Source organism: Apis cerana, linkage group LG1, assembly GCF_029169275.1.
Source record: "Apis cerana isolate GH-2021 linkage group LG1, AcerK_1.0, whole genome shotgun sequence".
Lineage (NCBI taxonomy): Eukaryota > Metazoa > Arthropoda > Insecta > Hymenoptera > Apidae > Apis > Apis cerana.
In genome coordinates this window covers 3852637-3879682 of record NC_083852.1, presented here as the reverse complement: position 1 = coordinate 3879682, position 27046 = coordinate 3852637, and the positions used below count along the sequence as shown (strand labels likewise).

Genomic DNA, 27046 nt, shown 5'->3' with positions numbered 1-27046 from the left:
GAAAAAAACTAACAGAATGAAAAAAATCAAGAAAAATTACCGTCAAAACTTTCCTCTTTTCCTCTCTTTTTCTTTTTTTCTTTTCTTTTCTTTTTTTATACGTGAATCCATTTCTCTGATCGTGCCGCTCAAAATAATTCTTTCCTCGCCGTGATTCGAATGTCGCCCCTCGTTTAAACCTGCGTCGCGATATTTGTTAACGCGATTACACGCGTTGTCTTGCTACGAACGGTCAGCCCCATCGACGATTAAACCATCTACCACCTGTTCCCGATTTTCCACGCGGTCGCCGCCTTTTCGAACGTGAAAACGCTCGTTTCGCCCCAACCCTATGACGTAAAAGGTTTTCGTGATTGCTCGACGAGCTTTGGAAATCCACCACTTTCCTCCATCCTCTCTCTCTCTCTCTCTGCCTCTCTGTCCGTCTGTCTCTCATTTCTATTAGAATGAAACAAAATTGGTTGATGGGATGGCGAAGATACGAGTGGAAAAAAGTGGAGCAGAAAATTTATATAAGAACAGGTTTTGAAAGAAAAATAAAAATAAAAATTTCAAATTGCTCTCGCTCTTATGGAGACTCTTATTCTAAAAATTGTTCTAAATCTCGAAGATCGGTGATTTCCTTTTTAATTAATGGAAAAGAATTTGATTTGATTTTGATCTCTCTCTCTTTCTAACTCTATCTATTACCTTACTATCTCTCTATCTTCGTTCGCATTTCCGTCTATCTTCCTCCCTTTCTATCCCTTTCTTTTTGGTAATACCGCTTGGAATTATTTAATCAGTTGATCCGACATCGTTCCGCGGCAACGACCACGACGGATGAAGTTCCGCACGAAAACTTGCCACAGTATTCTATAATTGGTCCACGGGAACAAGAGCGCGCCCCAATTCCGTGCACGCGTTTCTATACGCGGTAGTTGTAAGCTTGTTTCAGCTTGTCCTCTTAGCACGAATCCCCGAAAACGAATTTGGTCGCTCTGTGTTTTTGTTGATCTTGGCGGAAAGGTGGAATTGGGAACGGTGGTGTTTGTACGTTTGAAATAATTCGGGATGTTTTGGACGGTGTTCTATATTAGAATTGGAGATGTTTCGTTATGGAGGGGGGGATGGAAGAAGACGGGAAATAAGTTTTCATCACCGGGATGATGTGCGGATTTGGTGCGATTTGGCTGTGAGATAATCGCAGGTAAATAGATTAGGCGAAATTTCTTTTCTGTAAAAATATAAATTTATTAATGAAAATAAATAGTTTTTACTTTATTTTGCAATTACGAGTTTGATCATAATTTTAATTTTTTTCGGATGTAAAAAGAGATAAAAAATATGTAATTCAATTAAAAGTAAAAAGAAAAAACTGCTTGAAACTATTTCAAGTTGCTTTTCAATTTGATTCGGGAATAGAAAAATACAAGAATCGTGTTATAGGATTAATAAAGTTGGAACTCGGGGGAACGGTTCCTAATAAGCCTTTCAAGATTCCAAACGAGTGCAAAACTAAAAAATTGAAAGTAGTATTTGCTCCAAACTTCAGTTAAGAATCTTACCTTGAACCAACTTACTTACCAAATCCTCTGCTTTAAGCTTTATATTGTATCTTTACTTGTGCCAATTATAATATAAAAAAATTATTTCGATAAATCTTCAAATACTAATTTTTTTAATTTCATCATTTACGAAAAATTTAAATTTAATCTCGATTCCAACCAGAAATTTGCATTGTCATTTGCGAATTAAGAATTAAAATCGAAATCGATTGATCGATTCTTTCTTTATAAATATCCTAAAAAAAAAATCGAAATTAAATTCAAATTAAATTAAATTTCTTCCCTTTGTATTTTCGTAAAAATCCATCCTTTACTCAATAATTATATTCTATATTTGACGATCTACTCAAGAACGATAAAAAAAAAATCGAAATTAAATCCATAGCAAGAAATATCCACTTGTCTACCTACCTCTATCGACTTCTTTGCTCCATATTTTCGTAAAAATTCCAATACTGCTTTATTCGTACATATATTATATTCCATATTTGACGATCCACTCAAGATCGACAGCTATTCCGAATCGATGGAAAGAGCACCGATTTCTGAGAAGAAACCGAGGTGACGGATACGGAATTTCAATCCTTCCGGTGAAACGGACTCGTGACTACGGGCGTAGCTTTCCGGGATATCGATACGGTCTCGAACGACTCTTTCCTATTCGAGATCGAGGAGACAGGCCAGATGTCCATTAGCCTTTCTTCCATTGACACCGGTACAGGCGAACTTGAATAAAAGCTATGCTCGCCTCGCGAAACGCTCGCGAATGGCATTCTAGCACCCTTCGTGGCAGACAGGTTTTAGATTCCGTTTATCGATAGGTGTATAAATATTTATACTGGTAGGAGAGAGTCGTCGTGATTTTTTGAGATTGATGAAAGTGAACAATATAGTTTCTTTTTCTTTTTTTGTAGATAGAGATTGAGAAGAGGTTGTAATTTTTCTGGAATTAATGAAAAAGAGTTATTTTAGGAATATTTTAGTCATGGAAGAATAATTTTTGTTAATGTTTCATAACCGAATATTTTGTATCTAGTGAGATAAGTTATGAATGGAAATTATCTTTACAAGTTCATATTTAAAAAGAAATAGCTTCATATATAATTTAAAATATTTATAGCACAATTCCATTTTCTATCGATTAGATTTACATTATGATTTATCAATTCTCTTATCGAGATGTATTAATTAAAAAATAAAATTATGAAGAATTTGTAATATCAAAGACTTTACAATAGCAGAGATACGAGAAGTCATATTGTATCAGTGAATGGCACGCGCCAAACGTCGGCGCACACTCGCTCTCATTTCCTTTTTCCTGTTTACCACAATGCTGTATGCGGCTTGGTGACCGACCGTTGGCTTTTTGCCGACGTTCCTGCCGCGACAAGCTCTTTTTTCCTCGCGTATTTCCGCCATTGTCATTGACACAAACCTCGTTACTCAATCTCCAGAAGCATTTTCCCCTTGTGAACAGTTGATTTCCTGCAATTAATGTCACCGGGTTTAATCTGGTTTAATTGATTCGATTGAATTAAGCACTATCAAAGACAAACAATTTTCTTAATTACTGACCCTCTGTGCCTGGCGCGGACACTTAAGTTGATCTATTCGATTAAAGATAGTAAAATTAAAAGGTGAGCGACTGAAATTATTGCTTGTACAACGATTGATTGTAATTGACACGTTATGTAATTATATTTATTGAAAAATATTTGTAAATAAGCATATTTTATATAACAATAACTTCCAACTTGACAGCTTCGATCAAAGTCGATCAATGCTCTATATACCGAAAATTCTATTCGGCATTATTCGGCAATGTTCGGCATTGACCGAAGATTACGATTAGCTTCGGTAATGTTCGGCATACGTCGGTAATTCCGATTAGAGCCGAACTTGTGTAACGGTTTTTAAACGTTTTCTCGAGATATTAAAAGATATGTTTTCGTTACTTATTTTTGTGAAATTAATCAATAATACTATTAATGGAGAGCTTTGAAATTTCACGATAATACGTTTATTCTTACGGATATTAAATAGAGAATCATTGGTGTTTTCAGAAAAAAATAGAAGAAAGAAAAATATTAAATATTCGTATTATTTATAGAAATGTAAAATTAATTAAATTAAATGAAACTGTAAAACATGACATTTTGGATAACTTTTTATCTTTCAAATTTTAGATCTTTTTCATGTTTATATTACAAAATTTATATCGTAATCTAATGAATTTAATGAAGTATCAAGCTCATTACATACAAGTTTATTTCATAATTATAACCATAATTTAATTATTGTTTTTGTTGAACGAACCCTTCAATTGATTAATTAATTTCGAATTGGACGGAACGATCCTGTTAAATCAATTATTTCCAAACATATATTTGTTTCTGAACAACATCCATTGTCTCCAGAACGATTTAAAAAAAAAAAAAGAAAAAAATCATAATTTATACGTTACGTTGAACTATTAGAAAATCCAATCTTTCCAAATTAAAATTTATTGGCTGGCACAAGTTGAACGTCGAATTCGTTACGTAAATTCGCATTAAACCATAATAGGTGGAAAGTTGTAAAATCTTAGGCCATTGTAAAAGGTTATAGGAACTTGGCCATTATCGAATGGCAAGGAAGTTCTGAAAGGTGTCGCGGCTTATGGGCGAAGCACTGTGAAACAACGGGAAGGACATAACGGGTCTTTCATGTCGTCCTTCATGGCTCGTTGTTTCACGATATTTTTCAACTGTGAAATAGACGAACATGGGATGAAACGCGGTCCTTAATCTAAACACGAACCATTCGTCTAAGCGAACTGACGATATTACCAACAGTTTGACCGCGTTCAAGTTTCGAAAGCAGTTTGCATCTTAATTAAATAACGACGGATGCGCAGGATAATTGACGCGAGCAGCTCTTCAAACCCTTATCGTCCTGCTCTGATTTTGCTTTCAACGTCCTCGTCACGTTTTCGTAAATTTTTTCGGTTCAAATACTTTTATAACATGTATTACTGTTTTTTGGTGACGTTTCGATTTTTTTTATAAATTTTTCTTAAGATTTGGAAATGAAGAGAAAATGGATCTTATTTTTTTTTAATATTTGAAATAATTTTTAAGGAATGTTTAAAGATAAAGGGACGAAAAAGAAAGATTATAATTGAAGTAAGTAAAATAAATATCAGTTTTTATATTTAATAAATTCAATTAATTGAAAAATTTATATAAAATGAATAAACAATGTAGTAAACAATTTTTCGTTAAACATCCGACTTCCTAGTCTTATTATTTTATTACCAGTTTATTAATATTTATGAAAGTATAGAAGATAAAGAACAGCTTGTTGAGCACAAGTTCTTTTGTATAAAGAGGAATCTCATAAAGTAAAGGCATCTTCTTTTTTTGCCAATCTTTTTTTCCTTATCTTTTTAGATGAAATTCTGTCTTTTTCTTATCGTATAGTCGAGTTTTTCTACGATTTCTCTCGAACAAATGTGATACTCGTTTTAAAATCGTCGATAACGTCGAGAAGAAAAATCCTTTTTTTTAAAAGATACAAATGTTATAAATTTCCTTTCTATTTTCCTCTAATTTTATTTCGTAAACTATAAAAATATCCTGTTCTTTGATCAAATTAAAAAAAAACGAACGAAGATTTAGTGCGAAAGAATTTCCTCTTTTTCAAAAATTACTGTTGCAATTCAATGATAATTTGCGCAGATGGATTTTTTTACTTATTCACGTAATGAGTCGATAATAAAAACGAATACGGAAATAAAATATTTTCATCGACGTGTATCGACAGAACAAAATTTTTACCGGCAAATGGTAATTTCCTTTTCAGAAACGAGCGGAGGCCGCGCTTTTTTTGAATAATATCCGCGCAATGCGGTTATCGATACCAATTTACCAAGGTTTGTTTGTGTTGGAAAGATATTCATTCGAGCTTTTCAATATTCTTCGTTTCAATGCAAGATAAAAGAAATGGAGGATATCGGAAATCCGTACAATATTTTTGGCGCGGGAGATAGAGACACACCTGCCTATTTAATACGACGATATTTATACCGCATATTCAACATCGCGAACTGCGCGCACTGTATCGCAAAACTTTTTCTCTCTCCCTTTCTTTCCCTCTTTTTTTTTTCTCTCTTTTTGAACATCGAATAAATTATGAAGTTATTCCACTGGACGATCCTTTGATCATTTATGTAATACGAGTGTGTGTTTAACGATTAACATTATTTTCAATATATATCATTCACCTTTTCACGATTATCGAATAAGAAATGTGTATTTCTGAATTTTTTTTTAATGCTTCATAATATTTCCTTTGTCAGTTTGTAATTATTTACGATTTTTAGTAGATATAATACAAGCATATTATATGTTTAAATCGAACAATAAAATGTTATTTTAATTCTAATTTCCTAAAAAGTTTTTTCACATTTTTTTGCACGATTTCCATTGAAAAATTGTTTGAAAATTTATCGAGAGAAAAATCGTACTTATTTATAAAAAGATATCATTCATTCTTGATGAATTTTTAATATCAACTTAAAGATCATAAAGATTTAATTCGGTTCGTTATTAACGAAAATTAATCAGGTTTATTGTTACGGAAAATCGATAGCCGAATTAAGAAAACCAATACGAATAAAATTCAAATCAGCCCGATCAAGGTTTTTATTTAACTTTGATTAAACTGAAATCAAACTTCGAATCGACACATTAATACTATCGAACAAAAATACCATTTCAATCAACAAGTTTTTTTTAATAAACATCTATCAACACATTTTATTCGTAAACACTTTAATAATTAATAATTAGTTCGCTGTTCAAATACTCTTTTATCGTTTCCTCTGTACACGTAACTCAAGATCAAATATTCGTTGCTTGAATCACATGATATATATTCAACTACTGTTGATTTCTTTACCAAAACCTAAAAGAATTCAATTTCGTGGTTGAAGTGGAAGGTCTCTCTCTAAAAAGTGACGACCTTCATACGTATACACTGTTTTTACCGTTCACGCTTGGACGAGCAGTTTTTCAATTCGATAAAGCGTTCCACCAGTCACGCGCTGTTGAAACGTCATCGTTGCGCGGAAGAAAAAGTATTTTTCTCCGCGCAAGAAAGAGAAGGGAAACAGAGATCTCAGTGCGCATCGCTTTATACAGTATCGTGGAATGCGCATTTTCGCATTCATATCAATGTTTCTGAATTATTCGTGGAAATCCAACTACTCTCCACTTTGTCTCGTATATCTCGTATACCAATCGCGTCAACGTTTGTTTATTCCTTGTAATGAAGAGACGAAGAGAGTGGGGAGAGGTGAGCTGTAAAAAAGTGACGGTTGGCCACGAGACGGGGTTTTGTATATAGGTTGAAATATTCTTGCGATTTTGGGAAAGAAAGGGGCTTTTACAACGGTCATGTCCGACATTAATGGGGTTGTAACACTGTGGAAATTATTTTCTCGCGGATAAAGTCGTTCGTGGAGCTAACCTCCAGTAGTTTTTTAATCTCTCCTTTCTCTTCTTTTTATTTCTTCTTCTTCTTATTCATTTTTTTTCTTATCTTATTATATGGATAATAACTTTAATCCATTGTAAAAATTTGAATGATCGATATTTCTTTGTTTTTTCGTGTAAATAGTAATAATAATAATAATAAATCTTAATTTGTTAATTTGTTAATAATCTAAATGATTAAAATAAACGATTAATTGTTAGTTAAAAATATATCTTTTTATTTGTGATATTTTTTATTAGAAAGATCTGTATTTTATGATAGGAATTATTTAATTAATGACAGGACCATATGAAGTGATATTACAATTTTTGAATATGCTTTTATTAAAATAAATATTATATAAAATATCCTTTGAGATTATAATTTTAATCGTATATACATATGTAGCGCAATTTATTATTAAAATCTGATTAATACAGATTTAACATTTGAAATCCATAAAGAATATCCATTTTGTTAAATTCTCTAATTAAATACATTTTAAAAAAATATAATTAAAATTTTTAATACTGGCATTTTTATTTACATTACATCGTAAAGGAAAAAATTAATTGGACAGAAAATATCTCTTGTATTATTATATGTAGGATGAATCATAAGAAGCAAAACCACGCGAATATTCTTGAAACTATTTTAAAAATGTTTCAAATTAAACGTGTTTTCTAAATTAATAATTTTTCTATCCTCTTATCGTTATATAAGTTATTAATTAATTAACAATTTTTAACTAAAATTTATTATTCCAAGAATTTTTTTCCCCTTTCTCTAACCAAATTTTTCTGGCATATTTTAGAAGAAATTATATAGGATAACGCAATATACGATATGAAGAGCCAATTTTTGTTCATAGCGGGTCAGAGAAGAGTATGCTAAATATGCAAGATGATAAATTTCATGAGTTTCCAAGCACGAAACGCATTCGTAATATTATGAGTTTTTGTTTAATAGTCTTCGTTCAAATTATCTCACATTTCCTCTGTATTCTCGTCAAAAGAAAAAAAAAAATATTATTGAAAGATACGTTGCAAATTCACATTAATTAACGTTCGTATTTGAAAAATAATCATTCTATAAATCTCTATACTAAATTTACTATCCTTTTTTCCAAACAATATCGAATTGAATAAATTCCAAAATAAATCGACGAATAACTTCAAAGATATAGAAGTTACGGAATAAAAGAACGATCGGAAATCCCATAAAAGAAAAAGAGAGTTTAAACTGCACGATTACCTTACATTGTTGCCACATTTGTTTCAAATTCGCTAGTCTGTTCTTCCTCCCTCATTCGTCCGAGAAGTTTATCAAAGTTCATCGAGTTTTCTACAATCGGAACAACGAACAAAGAAAAAAAAAACTGACTCGTCTGATTAACCATTCGAGATGTCGAGAGTATATCCGATCGTTTAACCCGCATAAACGAAAGGAAGGCTTGTAAACCGCGAAAATAAATAAACTTGGGCGAAATCCAATGGAATTCGTTAACAGAATTCGAATAGAGGCGCTTCGATCGCAGGAATCGTTTCAACTCGGTAAATTCGAACGGACTCTTCTCATTCCCGGGACGCAAAGTAAATTCGACATTCATTACCCCGAATCGTTTGTTCGTTTGATTCTCTTTGAGCCAAGCCGTTTTCGAGCCCGGTCGTTTCCAAACTCTGTGAACTTGAATCCTTGAAAAGTTTTCCCTCCTTCGACATTTATTCGATTATTCCGATATTCTTTCATGGGATCAGTCAGGTTTGTTTTTCATCGCGATCATTTCATTGTGACGACACGCCATTTGCTTTTCACGCATGTGCAGTTTATCTCGAAGTAGTCAAATTGTTTGAGAGAAGAATTGATTTATTGGTGTTGATAATTTTTTAATAGAGATCGTGAAAGTTAATTTAAATTGAACTTCTTTATGCATTGTTGTTCATCGGTATAATTAATTATTTTATTATAAAAAAATCGAAAAATCTTTAATTTAAGACGATATTCTTTTTTTGTCTTTTATATGGCAAGATAATGACCGTTCCTTCTTATTATATTTTATTTCGATTTTATATCGGTTAAATAGTGATCCTCGTTCTTCGATGTCTATTAAAAATTAAAAGAGTGAGAAGAAGATGTATTTCATTCTCTATAAATAAATGAATATGTCGAAAGAGACTTCAGAAAGTTTTTTGAATTTTATATTTTGAAAATAAAACATATTTTATATTATAAATTTTTCGTTTCGCCTATCATTCGCCTATCATTTTATTTAGTAAATAAATCGATATCAATAAAAAAATTAATTAAAAATTTATAAATATAAAATATATATATTATAAATTTAATAATAATAATTTAACAATAAATATATTATAAATTTTCTGAAAATTATCTATAAAAATGAAATACGGAATACTTTATTTTAATTAAATCAACGATTCATAAATTAGCTGGAATCAATATTTAATCGAAAACGTTCGATTAAACTTCGCTTAATCAAAAGTTAATCTTCGAATATTCTCTAATTAAATTTAATGTATTTAATCGCTTATTCGAGTTCAAATAACAAGGTTCGATTAATTTCTCTAAAACGTTTAAATATTTTTAAAAATGGAACAGCAATACATTTTATCCCGTGAAAATGAATTTTGACGTAACGTTTCTAAATTCCAAGCTCGTGAATCAAAACGTTGATTCCAGATCTAAAAGATATTTTTAAACGTCGATTTCAGCGGTGACTATTTTTGTCTTCGAAGAATAATGGTTGAAAATTTGTGAAAACGTATTTCTCAACTGAAACAATTATCCTTAAAAGCTATTCGAGTGGAAAATTTACAGGTGAAACAGTTCACGAAGATATTCATATTATATTGCATGAGAAATTCACCTTGAAAATTCTGATTTTAATGAAAATCTCGCTAGTAAAGCATATAATAGATCAGAGTTGGATTAATAAAATTTTTTTAAAGTGGATTGCAAAACATAATAGTTTATACGTGAATTAATTTTTTTTTTCAACAAAAATTTTTTCGAGAAAAATGAAATTCATCTTCAAAGTTTCGACATTCTTTCATGTTTCGAATGCATATTCGAAATATTCGGTTTTGTGAAAAAAAAATCGTATTAATTACAATTAATATTTTCAGAATTTAAATTCGACAAATATACTCCCATCGTTAAGAGTTATTTCATTCACGAGAAGCATTCGAATACTTTCGAAGATAGACATTGATTTGGATCGACTGAATCGATAAAACAGAAATTAAAGATAGATGTATCGACAGAGAAATTTTTTCCATTAATCATGGCGGGTATCGCGTTCCACATGTCTGGATGAACGAGCAGTTAACCATAGGCGAAACGTCGCGTCAGTTAATATAATTATGAACACCATTACCAGTGCGTATAATAGGATTCTAATGACTTAGTAGTTGGCAGACATTGTATTCGACTCGACGGATCGATCGTGCGGAACATAGTTGCTTAATTGATTCTCTAAAGAGACGCGTGGCGATTATTTAAAACGTATTATTTGATGACATTTCCTGCCTTTATTATAGTTAGAGTATCAATTACTCTATTACTTACGATTATAAAAATTTCAAATAAAACGAAATACAGGTTAATATACAGGATGTTTTGTTCAATTGGATTATCATCTCTTGTGAAAACTTGAAACTAAATCCAATTGATCCAGAAAATATTTCGTTTTGAACGTTCAACAGGAGGTTAAGGTAACGAAAATGACAATAACCATTTACGATTGGCTCTAGTTCAACAAAATAAACACAGCGCTGCTGGACAATTCCTGGAATCGAAATTATCCAATCAAACTACGCGTATGCCTTTCGAAACTTCATATACCTACCTATTTTCTAAAAACCATCCATCTTAAAAACCTCGATCGAGCTAATTTCATACGATTTCCCAAATCCGCCCAATTCTCACCGTTATAAATACCAATATCGTTAACCATTATCGAATTTTCGAGAAGGGAAAGGCAAAAGCTTGGTTTTCTAAACCATGCAAGTAAACCCTCCCCCCGTTGAGTGGATTCCCTATCGCTGGTCGCCGCCTTAATGCATTTACAACGTCGCCACCATAAAACCGAGGTAGTAAGGGGTTAACAGGGCCGCGTATCGCCTTCCAAGAGCCGACACTCGCGATTCCCTCGAGGAAAAGGCACAGCCCGGATCTTCCTCCCCGGTTAAAAGCTCAGGTGTGCTTTTCACGTGTACATATATAGGGTGTCCCAAAAATTCTGAAGATTTTCTTTTGCTCAAAAATTTTCGTTGGACAGTGTGTTTGATTAATCTAAACAATATATATATCGTAGAATACATACGAGATATAAAATATATTTCTTTATATATTACGAAAAAAAATTTTAATAAATTTCCAACACACTTTTTTCGAGATACGATATTATTCTTGTTTGTGATTCATAAGTGGATCGTAGCCATTGCTACCTCTACCATTAAGCTACCAAGCGTTTCTCTCTTAATAATTCGTTAACGAAAATTTTTGCGAAGGAAAATGTTGTTGGAAATTTCTAATTTCTAAAATTTTTGAGACACCCTGTTTGTGTATACAGAGGAAAGGAGGAAGATCCACGAATCGGTGTAACCGCTCTCGATATTCCACCCTCGTAACGACGCCCTTTAAGTTTGGAATGGAAGTAAGGGAATTTCCAAGTGGTTTCGGAGAGTTGATATCAAAGTTAAGTTTAAGTTTGCGTATTTTTGATAACGATCGAATTTGATTCGGTCTATGATAGGCGGTCTATGATATATTGAATGACTCTAAAAGATTGTTCTTGTATGTCTGTAAATCTATAGAGAGAATGGTGTAACAAAATGAAATTATTTTTAATTATCGATGGATTGGCAGTTATATATAAATTCGAAGGGTTAGATTAAAAATATAGCCTAATTAGAATCGAGCTAAAAAATTTTATAGATGCATCTCCGTTCTTAATTACACGAACATCTAGTATGTATATATGTACATATATATATATAGACTCGATGTACATGCATTTGAACCCTTGCACGATTAATTTGTGGATAGGAGATACGCTTTCCCTTAGGCCTAGTCTGTTAATCTATGTCTCAATTATCGAAATGATGGAAGATCGTGATCGAGATCTTAATCAAGTTCATAGACATCTGTTTATTAACCTAGTCACACGTATCGTATTTAATATAAACGATCGATAATTTTCTTGACTTCACTTGTCCTCCTCGAATTCCTAGAAACGTTAATATCCTATTAACAATTAGTTAAAAATCTAATTAAAAAAAAGGAAAATAAAAAAAAGAGAAGACAAAAGAATAATCGAATGTACGAGCAGATAAACGATCGAAAATAGATGAAGGAGGGAAATGGTAGAAGCCAGTAGGAGGAGAAGGGGAAAGATAACAAGCAGCCACCTCTTCTGACTGTTCTATCACGTTTCGTTTCCTTTCCACCTATGCCTATACACAAACGAGGAGACATCGACGCTACCTTCTCGTTCAAACAGTCGTGGAACTTAACCGCAAACAGAGTCACGGTTTCGTTCCTGAGAATGGTGAGAGGAGTGGGGGGCTGGGGGAGTGGCGTACTCGGCGAATATCGAAGGAAAGCAAGCGACGAGAAGAGAGGATTGTAGCGTAGCCAAAGGATGATTGTACAAGGGTAGTAAGTTGCTCTAGCTAGCACAGTAAATTTTGTTCGGTCAAAGTTTGTTTGGTTTTCAAGGATCTAGAAAATGGAAATTGAAATTCATTATGCGCGACAAATCTGAGATGGAGATGGAGATTGATTTAATTGGAATCACGGCAGGCCGGGATAGACTCGTGATAAATGGATTTTCTTGTTAAATATTTATATATTTCATGTATTCATTTATAAATTTTGAAAAAAAAATTCAACTTTAATAATTAACTATTTGATAATGAACGAACGATTTTAGAAGCGCAGAACTCTATTCTTTGAAACTTTTTTTTTTTGTTTATCTCGATTCAATTTCCGATTCCCGAAATATCGTTGTTCCTAGGAAAAGAGTGATTTACTTTCAATCGTATTAAAATTAAGAAAACTTTGAATCGCTATAACTCTGAAAATAATTACTTCCGGTCAATGAATGAACGATCGTTAGAAGCGCGGAACCTTATCCTTTGAAATGCTTTTCGATTTATATCAATACGACTTCCGGTTCCCAAGATATCGTCGCACAAAGAAAAAGTAATTTTTAATCATTTACCTCAAACCTTAAAATTAAACTCTATTAAAACTAAAAGAACTTTGAACCGCTGTAGCTCCGAAAATAATGACTTTCTGTCAACGAATCAAAGATCATTGGAAGCGTGGAACCTTGCTCTTTAAAACGCTTTTTCGTTTATCTCCGCACAACTTCCGGTTCTCGAGATATCGTCGTGTAAAGAAAAAGTAATTTTTGTCCGTTTACTAATATAGGTCACACGTCCATTCATAATCTCCACGCTACGTTAAACGCTATGGAAACTTTGAATCGTTGTATCTCGACAATCGATTGACATATCGATCTCACGTTTCGTGAAAAATTGCCGATGCAATTCAGAAATAATATATTATCTCGTGTTGCATTACCTTGCAAAATTGAGACGCATGATGATTCCATCGTCTCGAACCTATCGGTAAAGTAGGAAGGGAAAAAGGACGATACTCACGCGTACAATACAAACAAATGAAGGAGATTGAAACAATTTGGCCTTATATCCTACACACTCGCTTATCCTTCCGACGCTTACGTTCATCCTACGTACACGACAATCCACCCATCTTTGTTAACTGTGCAAAGAGAAGGGAGGATGGATGCGGCAGTTAGCGAGGGCTTAAGCGTGGCTCGCTTAGTTTCCAGGTTGGTTAGTTTAGGCATGTGTCGTGGCAGTTCCGCAACCAACCTCGTCCACCGCAGCTATTTGCCCCTGAGAAACGAGACGCTTGTTTCATAAGCGAAACAAGACCGTCGCTGCTGGGAATTTCGTACGCCGCCGTCCACGGTGGGATCGAACGATTTCTAGGGGGAGATGGTGATGAATGCCGGCGGATTGCTAGGACGTAGGAGCTCTCCTATATGCGCCGAGTCTCGAAAAGAGTGACGACCTCACGGAATGTCGTGGACGTTGATTGACCGTCGTTGATGGAAACGAATCGATCTTTTAAACCTTCTCCTTCGTCTCTCTTCCCCTTTTTTTTTTTTTTTCGTCATTCGAGGGAATTGTTCGTGAATGATATTTTTAGGGTAATACGTTTCTCGAGATTGAAACATACAAAGAATTGCAATCAAATTGACGTTGTACTTTTATTCTCTGTTTCAGGTAACGTGAGTTGTTCCGTTTCTCGTGGAAGATAAATAAATATGTACTTAAGTAAATAACAATTTGAATTAAACCCGTTTATGTATATTTTTCTCGTTTTTGTTATTTACAAATCCTCTCTCTTCGATCTTTACCCAGATAAATTTCTTTACCCTTTGCACTTGTTTGAACTTGGTGATCATAATAAGCGATATAATTATTTGATTTAATTCATTCTTAAAAATTAAATCCTTCCGTTCGACTCGTTATACAAAATGAAAATTTGTTTCGATTTTATCCCACGAGTTGATTACTCGAATCATATCACCGTATAAATTTAATGAGAGTCTTTGTCGCGTGCGGATCCCACCGCATTGTCACAATCACGTATGCTAATGAAACTTGGTAAATGATAGAGGTATACGTACAAACAAACATACAGAGCGGATGGAGGGGGGAGATGGGAGGAGACCTTTGTCGTGGCCATTGCATTTTCATTCGTGCCAATTCGTCCGTGTTGATGTTGAAACATTCTGTTATCAACTTCGATCCACTTTGATTCGGTTTTGAAGTGGGAGGGGGGAGCGGGCAAGGTTTATGCAGTTCCAATCGAATATATTTTACGCCATGAAATTTACACCCGTTAACGACACATACGATTTCCTACGGTTTTCGAATCTAATTTTATTATTTCAGGGAATGAATACGAGAGTATCATAAAAATATCGATTTTTCGATTTTTAAAATTTGAAATATTATATTCTGGTATTTTTTATTACTTGTGAACAGTTACCCGTTACAGGATAAATTATTCTGCTTCAAAATTTACTTTACTTTGGAAACTTGGAAAAGGATGAAACGGATCTTTCTGTTCTATTACAGATTTTCAATAGAATCCATTTTTAAGTTAAGTTAACGTCAGATGTCGTCTAATATTTTCCAATAATTCCTTTGCACCAATCGAATTATCGTTATTTCAATAAATTTCAAAATAAATCAGATTCACATTCGTTATTTCTTTATCTTCTGTTTATTTTTTCACTATTTATTAATTCACTATCTTCCTTGTCACTTCCTTTCATTTCTCCAAATGGAATTGTATCGTTCCAGCTACAAGAAGAAATAGGGCAATTTATTAATGGACTAATAACAATAATAATAATAATAATATCACAATTCAATATCACGATGACAAAAGGGAGAGGTTATCTCGTAACCTCTGATGACAAATTGCGAGGAGGGGAGGGAGAAGATAAAACGAGAACTGGTCGTTGCGATCCATTGGTCGCAGCTTCTTGGCGTGGCTCGATCGAGAGGAATCGAACGAGCAAAATTCATCCAAGATGTTATTAACTTTGTGCAATGAAATTATATATATATATACTTGGCAACTTTAACGCTTAAACGCGTAACCAAGTGTATCTAAATCCCATCTTCGAAATCCTCTCAATCTTCCCGTTTTCCAACCCGTTCAACCGCCTTAATAAACAACCGGCCGAGAACGCGTTCGAATTACCATTAAAGTAACGCTCGAGATATGTTCAACTCGAACGACAGAAAAAGTGGGGAAAAGTAGTTCGAGTTTGTGCCACGTGTGTCGCTTAAGTATCGAAAGAGTAACCGATGAAAAATTTCGAATGAACTAATTTCGCTCACTTTTATCTCGTAGATGTTTTTCGATTATATTTCCCGTCACAATTATCCCCGATTATTATATCGTTTTGGAACAATTAATACTCGACTTAACGAATCCTAATATTAATTTGGAAAAATTTTTTTCTTCGACAATAAAAAAACAGTAAATAATACAGATGGTGATTTTAAAAAATTGAATATTGCGATATTGCATGAAAGAATTTTGGATATTTATATTTTTATATTAACGGAATGTAAGAGAGTTCGATCCGTATCAGATTTTATTTATACTTATTTATTGTAATATATATATATATATATATATAGGGATTTGCATTCGTTCACATGAATTTTATATAGGCATTGTAAAAATATATATGATCGAGAGTGGAAAAATTCTTATTCAAATATCGTGAAAATCGTGCACGAAAAAAAAAAAAAGAAAAAAGAAGAAAAAAATATGAATACAGTATCAGCAAGCACGCTTGTCAACGAAGAAAGGGTTGGGGAGGTTGAGGAGAAAGGGTGGAAACACTTAGAGGGAGAAGTGGAGCAGAGTTTTCGAGCCCATGGTAGATTGGTCTGTCGGGGTTGGACTTTTTAACCGGCCACGGAAGACAAAAGTGCTTTTAATGCTTTAACGAGCCGCCGCTCCACCATTGTTCTCCCATGTTGGTGGCTCGCTTTCGGCCCGAATGTCGAAACGTTTTTACGTCTTCCTTTCGTCTCTCCTTTATTTCTTTCCCCTCCTTCCCCCCTTTCTGTTATTTTTTTATTATCCGTCTTATTTTTTTTTTTTTTTGCCTAGCCTTTGTCCGAATTATTCTAATAATTCTAAACTAATTTTTAGAAAAGTTGGGGATAATTCCGTATGTGTAATTTGGAATTGATATCAATATGTTTTTGAAGAATGTTGAAAAATTGTTTATAGACGATCGAAACGTTGAATCATTTTTTAATGTCTAAGAAAATTTTTGATATTTTAATATCATTTTAAAAAAGAAGTAACATATTATATACACGGAATTTTAACCAATACACGATATATCAAAGTAAAATACAATAATTATCGTTAAATTAATTAATACAATTTGTCAGACTGTTACTTAATGCACACGGAAAAATATACACGATATTATATACGATACTGTATGATATTGTACGATAAAAATATAAATTACCGAAGCTTCAGAAATTTGCATCGTTCCTCGAGTACAAATATTATTTCCCAAACTTTCCTTCGATTAAATCCCACGAATTCGAATACACCAATTCACTCGAAATCCATTGTTCGAGAATCGGGCAACACCACGTTCCTCATTAGGCGATACAAGATGTAGAATACAGTTTACCACAGAATTATCTAATGCAGCAACGCCCTTGTCCGTAATTCCCTCATAAACGTCACCCTTGGAACAGACCTCTGTCCCAAGATCGGTATTTCCAGCGATCCTGTTGCCTGTTTCCATCCATAGATCCGTCAATAACAATCGTTCTTAATGCACGTCACCTGTCGCTAATGTCGTTTGCCTATTCTCTCTCTCTCTCTCTTCCTCTCTCTTCTCCTCTCCTCTGTCTGTTAATCTCGTTAGAAGCTGCATCCAAGTGGCCACGGTAATCTCCAACACGTGGAAATAGGATGATACGTTGATATCTTGTTCCTCTCTTCAATTATAGTCCCACCGAGTTCACTTTACCGACCGATCAATTTGCCACTTCTTCTCGATCTGTCGATATTGAAGGAAGGGAAGATCGATGGAAAGAAGTCTTCAGCGGAGGAATATCTATTTTTACACGCATTTTTGATTCTACCGTGATATTTGTCACACGTACTAATTTGATTGTGACAGAGAAAGTCAATTTTGGTTTTCGATTAGTTGAGATAATAATTGTACGTATACAAATATATATCGATATGCGTCGAAATTATAATAATTAATAGTTTCGAAAATATTTCAGCTTCCAATCTTGGACGATTATCCTATAGCGTAATAACTTCATGAAATGAAATGAAAATAATTTTTTGAACATTCATATTATAACTCTTCTATTGTATAACCGTGAGGTGTCAGGTTTGTCAACAAAGCGGTTGAAGTGGGGAGATAGGCGGTCCTAACGAAGGACCCCTCTTGCCCCTATGCCGTCCCGCGAGAGTTTTTTCAGCAGTGAACAGTAGTACAGTTTCGTTTCTTTCTATATTTCTTCGTTGTTTGGAACCTTCAGATGTGACAATTGAATCGATGATATACAATATTTAAAACGTTTATATTTGTAATGAGTTTATAATACCATTGATTGCTCTAAGCTCTCAATTTCCTACTAATATTCCTCACTATTGCTAAACAGTAACTGGTAAACAGCTTTGGTCTCGGTACAGATCAACTCTTAAGCACATAATCTCCGTTAGTTTTGCTAATATAACTTCGTTCTCAGTGTCACTCAACTGCTCCAAGATCTCAAGTCAAGTTAAGTAGCTTTGCTCGACGAACGTTAGCATTACCGAACAAGGCTAATCTAAAGCATCCAGCCTGTTCTCGCTGTCCTCGATATTGGCTGTAGCAACTGCTGAACAGCATTGACTGAAGTAACTGCTGAACAGCATTGACCGAAAGCCTCCATTCTGCTCGTTCCATTGCTTTGCCCACGGTTCGGGCAAATGCTCGCGGGCAACCGCAGTCACCTGTATCCGCAAAATGGCAAGTTGAACAGCACCAACTAAATTTATAGCCAGAATTTCTCTGGAGCCTGGAAAAAACATGAGCATGTGTCAGTTTTCTTAGATCTGCTCTTCTAAATATTATTAATCTCCTATTAACAAAAACTTTAATTTACTCGATTTAAGATACGATTTTCATAAAAAGAGATTTTCAAAAATAAGACGTTGCAATATTTTTAAAGCAGTGGTTGTCAAGTAAAAATTATCAATGCTTCGAGTTTTTAAATTACTTAAAAAGATTACATTCTTCGACAGATTTCAACAGTATCGAAGATAAATTGTTTCAGGTGATGAGAATCGTTTTTGGGAGTAGAGTCGTGAAAGGAAAGAGAAATTAGGAGGCTGGATCGAATACCACTGGCACGGAGCACCGTAAGGCTGGCGCCACACTTCATAAAGTTAGATCGAGATTTCCAAGTTTCTGAGAACTGTGCGACTCCTCTCGTTCTCGATAGGCCAGCAATGCCCCTTAATAGGACGAATTCCTGCCATAAGTTTTGTTCTCCATTTCCCCTACGCGCCAATCAAACTTTTTCGTTGCTTGAGAGGATTCTGCTTTTTCTTCGATTCGATCGTCGATAACGATCCGCGCTCCCGATAATGTAAGTTGAATGTTTGATTTCATTGTAGCGTATGATCGTATAAAATCATTTTATTCTTAATATTTTAATTTTTAATAAAATCATCACATCATTAAAATTTGATTTATGATAACTTGATTTATGATAAAAGAAATTGTAAAAGAAGAATTTGTTTCCAATTCTTAATAGATTGGTCTCAACTATAACATAAATAATATCTTTTTTCAACATTTCTAATCATATCATTAATAAGTGAATATTTGAGATGCTAAGATGAAATTAAACGAGATATTGAGATAAGATTTGAACTTTAGAGAAAAATTATTCAACTTTTTTTTTCTAATTAAATTTTTTAAATTTTATTACATACATATAGATAGATAGATAGATAACTTCTCGTAAGTTAATTTGCAGCGAGCAAAAAATATAAATAATTAAAAATATAATTTCAAAATTAATTTACATTATATTTAATATACGATTAACATTATTCTTTTTTTTCCTTTATTTTGTTGTTCTACCAAACTGCTTATTCATGCATATCCTCATAATCGATAATACACATCAGATCCATTTGAGAAGAGAATAAAAATGATCGCAGACGTATAAGAAAGAAAAATAGAGCATTAAATCTTGGAAGAGGAGATGGTTGTACTTAGGATCTATAACAAAGTTAAGGGCGAGACGAACTTTCTGTAAAAAGTTTTTTAATAAATAGAAGGGTATGCATCTTCTTCATGAATATGTAGATGGGTACTCTTGTCAAGATTTCTTGCGACATGTTTTAATATTTTCCACCTCGTTCTCGACTTTTTGCGTTAATTTTCAAAGTTCCACAAGAGAGTTGCAGTGGTACACACTGCGACACGAAAATATTTCTTAATTACAATCAGTTGCGCGAAGAATTCGTTCGTGATGAATAACATTCCATTCGTCTTTCTGTCTGTCTTTTTTCGTTTCTTCTCTTTAATTCTCGAAACGCGAACGTCGCAAAATATTATACTTGAATTTTCACTTTCTACTAAATCTTCATTTATCTTTAATGATTATTAAAATATATATATGTATATTTTTCAAATTTTAACCTCACTTTCTTTTATTGTCTATATCTATATATAAATATTAATGTATTCATGGAAAGTCTAATATAAATATTGGATTACAAGTTGTTAAAATTAGAATCTAAAAGTTAACGTACAATTTATAAATTCCAATAATTATTTTTTTCTCTTTTTCTGCATCAAATCATTGCGACATTACAAATTTATTCCATCGATGCTTTTTATCGAGAAATTTATTTCCCATAAAAATCTAAAAGTTTGATTACAGAACCAAATGCGTTTAAATTACGACTTCGTCGTACAAAATTTGAAGCTCGTTTTATCTGGGCAATGCGGTGACGAAAAACGTTGTCGTAAACCGGTCTGTTAGGCGGAATAATTCAGCACAAAACTGTCAGTTACACACACACATACATGCGCACACGCACATCTTTACGACTCGAGAATTTTCGTGCACCACATATAACTTTCGTCATTTTAATTCCGGACTTATTACTTTTCTTAACACGATGTTTGAATAATTATGAAATTTTCGTAGTGGAGAGTGTTTCGTTTGAATTTTTTATGGAACAGAATGGAAAAGTTATTACGAAAAAATGCGAAGGGATTTGAATATTAAAAGTGTAGAGACTAATTTTAATTTTTTAGGTTTCAATTTTTTTTTATTTCTCCAATTCTTGCCGTCTTTTTTAATTTTTGAAAATTAAAAATTCATCTTTTTATTAACTAGCGTTTGCGATTAAAAAAAAATATCAACCGAAAATTGATACTTCAAGAAATTTGTATTTTATTGTCAGAAGAGATTATTGAAATATATATATATATATAAAACTCTAATTTATTTATTTTTGAATTCGAACTCGAAATTCAATTTTAAAATAAGATAAGAAAATTTCGAATCAAATTCAAATTTACGATAAATGAAATTTAGGAAATTATTACGACGCGATGGATTCTTCGAAAAATATTTTGAAATTTTCATTTCGCGCGTCTTCTATCGTTCTCATTCAAATTTCACGTGTTTCGAATTGCATCGTTGTAACTTGTGTTTGTATCTGGAAACGTATCCTCTGGACGGTCGTAAACGATTTGCCGGATCTTCTATTTAACTATTTAACGGAGGGTCGTTTCACCCCTTGACGGGGAAGTTCTTTGTTCCAAATTCCCTGCGTTTAACCTCTTTCGACCCCGAATGAATGCTTCGACACTCTTTCCCGTTTTTTCATGATTGGCGAGTTTGATTATTCCATTAAAGTGCAGATGAAATTTTGTAAATCTGGAAATCGAGTAAATTTTGAAAATCTTCGTATCATCCGATTAACGAGAAAAGAAAAAAAAATGTGAAGATCGTTTGCATTATTTGAATAATAATATAAATTTCAAAGCTTTTATTATTTTATGCAAAATCGAGCAAATTTTTAAAATTATATTATTCTCGGGTAAAATTTTCAGTTAAACGAAATTTATTAAAAATGGTGTGAAATTATATGGGAATATTATTAAATCAATGGTACAGGTAAATGGGAAAAATGTAATTCAAATTTTTTTATGTATGTATGAAGGAGAAAATAAAATGGTAATTGGGAAAAAATTTTTGACTGACGGGGGAAAAAATATTAACATATACATTATCATGAATTTGTAAGAGAATGAATGTTATTTTTTTAAAATATTTCATATTTTGTGACATTTCCATAATTTTTATTACATATATATATGTTGATATTAACATTGAAGTTATTAAAATTATAACATACAATTTTTAATATTTATAAGATAACATTTTAATATTTTATGTTTTAAAAATTACAGTTAATCTTTTATGAATTTTAGACATTTTCAATATATGTAAAAAAGAAAAAAAAATTAAAAAGTTAGGTTAGCAAATATAGATGCTATCATCTTTCATTTCAAAATTTTTTTATTTTAGACATTTATCGAAGAAAATGAATTATATTATAAATTTACGAGATCACAAGTAACGGGTCATTTCTTTTAATACTGTTGTTCTAAATCTTATCTAACTTGAACTAATTAGTGCAATCTATTTTATATATTTTATAAAAATACGGTAAAACCCTTAATACTCGAATTAATAGAGCGACATTATTATATATATTTATAAAAAAATTTTTGGATAATCGCTGTTTTCATAATAATCATGAAGATTGTACGAAGTAATTACAATAAAATAAATAATATCTAAAAATAACATCCATTAAAAATAACAGATGATTTTTCAGAAAATACTTAGCGACTCCTAGATTGAGAAAACAATTCCAAACAAGTTGAAAACTAATCATAAAAATCGATAGTTTCTCGGTATTCCACTACCAATACATTTCAAAGATACACAATTTCTCTATCTTCCATAAACTATACAATTGCAATTCTTCCATAACCTATACAGTTGCATTTATAAGACGAACTTTTCAAGAAAAACGTATTCCTAGAGAGAGAATCATTGCCATATATCTCAAAACACAATTTCTCCATCTCACATTCCCTTTATATCCGAATATTTAAAATTCATTTCGTTTAAAATTGATCAAAATAAGATGTATTTTACGATCTAACCTATAAACTTGTATCTATAAAACGAACTCGTAACGTTACTCGTAACGTTTCACCTTATGGCACCGTTTTTGTTTATACGATTGATAAGTCGCGTCGTATTTTGCCCATTTATTTCGATCGACACATCATTTTGCATTTTGTTTGCACACCAAACGACCGCGTCAATTTTGTATTTTGTTTGCCCATTCAACGATCGGATACCGCTTGTCGTGCTCAACACCGTTTATTTAATCGACTTTCACTTCTGACAATAGAACGATCGTTCGTAATAGGTTCGTTGAACTAATATTTTCAAAATTATTATCACTTATTAAACGCGTGTCCCATTTTCCTTCAAAGTGAAACCTTCACATCTCGAACAGATTATCATTTGCGAGACTCGATCACGTGTTTTTCATTTTCGTCTCCTGCACAGTGTAGCAAAAGCAGATCTCTGCCTAATTCACCGAGCATTGTTACATAGCAATTGTACACTAAGGTATAGATATATGTATATATTAAGTGAAATGAAAAATTTTATCATTATTTTTTAATAATGGACGAATTTGTTAAAGATTTCTTCAAGATCTAGTGCGTGAAAGTTTCTGTAGTTTTTAATTTCTTTTATTACCAATAATAGTAATTTTCTTTTTTGATTTTTATATCATGAATTTATTGATATAAGTTCGAAAATAATGAATGAAAATTTCTTCATTCGAAATTATTTTTATACAATAAGAAACGTTACTCGTTTAAAGTTATTACGAATTAATAAAAATTTAGAAAAATTAAATTAAGAATTTAATCAAATCTCGAAATATAAATATTACTGTTATTTTTTTTTTACGTTGTATTTCACCTTACGTCAACATACTTACTACATCAACAGACTATATTTTAATACTCAAACTAGCATTTGGTGCTAATTAAAAAGTCTAATTAATTCCTATACACCGTTATATCGTCATTCCCTTAAATCTTAATTTGACGTCACGATGGCTTAATAACATGGCTTATAAACGCAACAGCCTCTGAATAAAATTGATTCCAAGAAATATCGTAAAAATTAATTCCCTCGCTATACGGATATTTTTAAACACCTCTTCCACCTTCCGTTCATTTTCTAGCGCAAATTGCTCGTTACGCTTCGTAAACTAATCTTCCGCTGGATTTATTAAATTTTACATTCCACCCGTGTATATTTACCGGTTCTTACTCGACCTTACGTACACGTGTTTCTTATAACAACGTAACGTCGTTCCGCCTTTTATTCACCGAGGCAGGAGCAAGAATCCCAGTGTCTTGCCCAAGGATTCAATCTCTAGATATTTCGCAAATTTTCTCTTTTGTGCCGTGGATTCTTGACTCTCGCTGCGCATGAAATTTCTCTCTCCGGTTTCCTTTTTTTTTCGCTTTTTTTTTCTTCGGTGCACGTAAAATTCCTTATTTTCTCTCTCTCTTTTTTTTTTCCTTCCTTAATCGTTGTATCGCGAAATTAAAAAGATACATCAGATCATGTGCCGAGAACAAAGATAAAAAAAAAAGTACGATCGGTCGAGTTCAATTTTAATCGCGACAGAGGAATATTACGCATATTCCTGCACAGAAAATTAAAACGAAATAATTGAAAAGCAAGCTTCGTTCGATCCAACGACAACAATAATCGAAGCGATCCCAGAGATGAAACCTCAAATTTTCTCGGATCATTGAATCCCTATTAAAGGGTCCAGCTATTCCCTTTCAACGACCCAAAGGGGCGAATAAGTGATCCGTGGTATCGAGAAAAGCGAGGTAGGAGAAATTAAGTGGAGGCACGTAGATCCATTGGTCCACGATTTTCTCCTCCGTGCATACGAATGCCGGCGCTATTCCGCGCTGCTAATTGCTGACAGCTGCGGTAACAACCAAGCCCCCTACCCCTCGCTTCTACCCAACCCCTCGCCTCGGTTGGGCGCGCGTGTATAATTTTGGAGGAAGCGGTGATCGTGCAGGCGTCAAATCTCGAGACGGATTCAACGTGTCTCGCGTTTGGGTATTAATCCCCTTTGTAAGGATCCTTCGTGGATGCTGCGTTTGAACGGATGGGGATATCCTCCGTGGCGTACACGTGGTGGAAACGAAAGGATTACGTCGCGTCACGGTGGAAACGAATCGAACACTTTCTCGAGGAAAGATTTTTGCTCGATTTTTGTTCCTTGGATTTATCGAGTATTGAGTAAGTGAATAAAGTAAACGAGGAATGGGGGGAAAAAATAGTAGGAAATGATAGTTATATTTTTATAATTCGATACGCATCGTCGTTGGATCTTCAGAAAGAAAATCTTCCTATTTTCGTATTAATGGAGATAAATTTTTCTATTGACGATCATTTTGAAGCTTGGTAAATTTGTTTTTAGCAGTCGTCAAAAAAAATTGTAACAATTCCGGAATCCAAAAATTACGTGTCTTAATATATGACGTTTCATTAACGACACCTGAATTAAATTGCAAGGCGAAGAGTTAAATCAATGAGTCTATTGATACATATCGCGGAGGAAGTGAAATCTTTCAAATTTACACTATAAATTCTCGAGACATATCGTGAACGAATGTCGGAAGATTTGAAACTTTCGTATTTGTAGAGGTTTTGTTGTTTAATCGCGTGCCAACGAAACGGCAGGCACGACTCGATTAAACTTATGAAAAAGTTTACGATCAACTTCTGACAGGCGGCCGTCCGTGAGGAATCGCCCCTAAGGCGAAGAATTCTCTATTGATTTCGGTCGATAATATCGTTCGGTTCCCTAGTTTTCCCCTAGTCTGCTCGACCTAGTGATTTTCCAATGAAATCCGTCATCGTCGTCTTATATAATTTCGAGAAAAAGGCGTGACTTGCTTTTCAAGGTATTTGAAAAACTTTGATCGATTTTAATCCTTCTCATTTTTGAATTCGATTATTAATCTAAATATCATCCTCGAGGATTAAAATAAAAATCCTCGTATTCTGTGTATAAATCCACACCAAATTTTCGAAAATATTTTTTTCCTTTGGAAAAACATGGTCTCATTGCTCCCCGTACGTCGTTCGATATATTTCGCCAAAGGCACGACGAGCCGCGTTTCCATCCGAAATATTTTCAAAACTTGGCGGAACTTATTTCTGAAAGCGGCGCTGCCTGATTTTTCCTGGACCCTGAATAATGGCGGCCATCGCTTTGAGAGATCAACGGGAGTAGAGGGGGTAACCTTCGAGAGTTTCTCCTCTCGATTGGATTATCGATAAGCGACTACGTTCAAGGCGCGTTTCCACTTGGAAATATCACGGTGCATTAAGAATCGGCTGGCAATTGTTTGTTTCGCGCGAGCAGCGAACGTATGATTTATAGCCGCTGTTATTTCGTTTCGATACCGTGACACAACTATGTGGTACACAATAGCGTGTAAATTAATGCTTTATTTGCATTTATGTTTCCTGTATTTTAACCCCCCCTTCCCTCCTTTATTTCGGTATCGAATAATCGCGCGGCTCAAACGCACGTGCACCGTTTCATTTCTTGCTTTTTGTTTTTAATTCCTTCTTTTCCTTTTCTTTTTTTTTTTTTTTTTCATTGAATCCGCGTTAATTCAATTCAATTCCTTTTCCATCCCCTTGTTTTATCTTATTGAAATTTTCGAAATCTTGATCAGAGATGAAGAAAATTATCACGCAGAAAATTAAAATTATTTCAATCATACGATAAGTCTCTAATTATATTAAAATTATCTGATCTCTATGATAAATTTTGTTCAATCTTCTCGATAATAATATCAAATACGAAGGAAATTAAAAGAGTCAACGATCGAAACGATTTTTTCCACGATTTTGTTAAATTTCATCGATTGTGTATTCGGACAATCCCATTTTAAGATGCAATTTTGCAAAATAATTTTTGCCTCGGTTCCTTCCATCACGCGAAGAAAATTAACCCTTCTTATGGGCGAGCTATATAATCCATCCAAGCCTAATTATCCGTTTAATCGAAAGCACCCTCCCGCGTCAACCACGAATCCTTTCGCCACTTAAAACGAGATCCCTCTTTCCCTCCACTTTTCGAGACGTGCCCTCTTTTCCTTTGTTCTTCCTCCCTCCTCG

At 33.3% G+C, this 27046-nt stretch overlaps 1 protein-coding gene and 1 long non-coding RNA gene across 3 annotated transcripts in view; both read left to right on the top strand.

The window, feature by feature from the left end:
• LOC107994743 (uncharacterized) overlaps positions 1-14494 on the top strand; it is a 47985-nt gene extending 33491 nt beyond the window's left edge. Inside the window, exon 3 of the long non-coding RNA XR_001765375.3 lies at positions 14408-14494. This is a non-coding gene — a long non-coding RNA (uncharacterized LOC107994743). The remainder of the gene's footprint in view (positions 1-14407) is intronic.
• LOC107994951 (furin-like protease 2) overlaps positions 1-27046 on the top strand; it is a 376396-nt gene that overhangs the window by 67704 nt on the left and 281646 nt on the right. The window lies entirely within an intron of this gene.